The following is a 2,618-nucleotide window of genomic DNA, read 5'->3' as shown; positions in this document are numbered from 1 at the left end:
CAGGAGGCAGAGGTTGCGGTGAGCCGAGATCGCGCCATTGCACTCCAGCCTGGGTAACATGAGTGAAACTCCGTCTCAAAAAAAAAAAAAAAAATTAGAAGGGCTTGGTCGCAGGCTCCTATAATCCCAGCTTCCCAGGAGCCTGAGGCAGAGAATTGCTTGAACCCAGGAGGCAGAAGTTGGAGTGAGATCACGCCACTGCACTCCAGCCTAGGCAACAGAGTGAGACTCCATCTCAGACAAAAAAAAATGCATTGTTCAGATCTAGTTGTGAATCCGAGAGTTCCATGTGGCTGGGGCCGTTCTTCCACAGCAGCCCTGGAGAGCAACAGCCGGGACTTTGCACTATCCCATCTTGGCAATTTCTTCACTGCAGCCCCCTCCCCTCTCTGTACACAATAAAACCTTTTCAGAAAGATCAGTCAATCTAATTGTGAAGAAACATCAGACAACTCCAAATTGAAAGTCATTCTAGGCAGGGCTCGCTGGCTCATGCCTGTAATCCCAGCATTTTGGGAGGCTGAGGTGGGTGGATCATGAGGTCAAGAGACTGAGACCATCCTGGCTAACAGTAAAACCCCATCTCTACTAAAAATACAAAATATTAGCTGGGCGTGGTGGCAGGCACCTGCAGTTCCAGCTACCCAGGAGGCTGAGACAGGAGAATAGTTTGAACCTGGGAGGCAGAGGTTGCAGTGAGCCGAGGTTGCACCACTGCACTCCAGCCTAGGGGACAGAGCAAGACTCTGTCCCCCCACCCAAAAAAACAGAAAGAAAGAGAAAGAAAGGAAGAGAGGGAGGGAAAGAAAAGAAAAAGAAGGAAAGAAAGTTATTTTAATAACTAAACTATGTTCTTCAAAAACGTCAATGTCAGGCAAGGCGACGTGGCTCACGACTCTAATCCCAATACTTTGGGAGGCCAAGGTGGGCAGATCACCTGAGGTCATGAGTTCAAGACCTGCCTGGCCAACATAGTAAAACCCCACCTCTACTAAAAATACAAAAATTAAGCCGGGTGCCATGTCTCATGCTTGTAATCCCAGCACTTTGAGAGGCCGAGGCGGGTGGATCACAAAGTCAGGAGTTCGAGACCAACCTGACCAACAAGGTAAAACCTTGTCTCTACTAAAAATATGAAAATTAGCCAGGCATGGTGGCATGTGCCTATAATACCAGCTACTTGGGAGGCTGAATCGCTTGAACCCAGGAGGCGAAGGTTGCAGTGAGCCAAGATCGTGCCACTGCACTCCAGCCTGGGTGACAGAGCGAGACTCTGTCTGGAAAAAAAAAAAAAAGTGCAAAAATTAGCCTGGCGTGGTGGCATGCGCCTGTAATCTGAGCTACTCAGGAGGTTGAGGCAGGAGAATCTCTTGAACCCACAAGGTAGAAGTTGCGGTGAGCCAAGATTGTGCCATTGCACTCCAGCCTGGGCAACAAGAGCAAAACTCTGTCTCAAAACAAAATAACACAAAATGTCAGTGTCGTGAAAAACAAAACAAACAAAAAAGGAAAGACTGAGAGTCTGTTGCAAATTAAGGAGGAGTGAAAAGATGTGGCATTCAGTACAACACATAATCCTAGACCGAATCTTTGATTTTTTTTTTTTAATCTTTCATCAGGCAACACCTCATTCTGTATCACAGAATGTCTTCCCCTTACGCTTTATTTATTTATTTATTTTTGTAGAAACAGGGTCTCGCTATGCTGCCTAGGATGTTCTCGAACTCTAGCCTCAAGCCATCCTCTTGACTTGGCCTCCCTAAATTCTGGATTAAAAGCATGAGCCACTGTGCTTGGCCTTAAACGTTATTTTTAGAATTGCAATAAAGGACATTACTGGGACAGTTTACAAAATTGAAATATGGATTGTAGATAAGACAAAAAATTATATCAATATTTGAATTAGATAACTATACCATATGTGGTTGATATGTGGTTACATGAGAGAACGTCCTTGTTCTCAGGAAATCTTGAAGTACTGAGGAAGAAAGAAACATGATCTATGCATCCTACTCTCAAATGATTAAAAATTTGTGGTGGAGCTCGATGGCTCATGCCTGTCATCCCAGCACTTTGGGAGGCCAAGTTGAGTGGATTGCTTGAGCTCAGGAATTCAAGACCAGCCTGGGCAACATGGCAGAACCCAATCTCTACAAAAAATTAGCCTGGCATGGTGGTGAGTGCCTATAGTCCCAGCTACTCTAGAAGCTGAAGTGAGAGAATCACCTGAGTTCAGAAAATCAAGGCTGCAGTGAGCTATGATCATGCCATTGTACTACAGCCTGGGCAACAGAGTAAGATACTGTTTAAAAAAAAAAAAAAAAAAATTCATCCTGGGATACAAGGCTGGTTCAACAGATAGTAGTATATAAACGTAATTCACCACATAAACAAAACAAAAGACAAAAACCACATGATTATCTCCATAGATGCAGAGGCAAAACTCTCAATAAACTAGGTATTGATGGAACGTATCTCAAAATAATAAATGCTATTTACGACAAACCCACAGCCAATATCATACTGAATGGGCAAAAACTGGAAGCATTCCCTTCAAAATCTGGCACTAAACAAGGATGCCCTCTCTCACCACTCCTATTCAATGTAGTATTGGAAAT

Source organism: Cebus imitator, unplaced genomic scaffold (assembly GCF_001604975.1).
Source record: "Cebus imitator isolate Cc_AM_T3 unplaced genomic scaffold, Cebus_imitator-1.0 Scaffold1816, whole genome shotgun sequence".
Taxonomy (NCBI): domain Eukaryota; kingdom Metazoa; phylum Chordata; class Mammalia; order Primates; family Cebidae; genus Cebus; species Cebus imitator.
The sequence above is the reverse complement of the archived record's forward strand: the minus strand, read 5'-3'. Positions refer to the sequence as shown.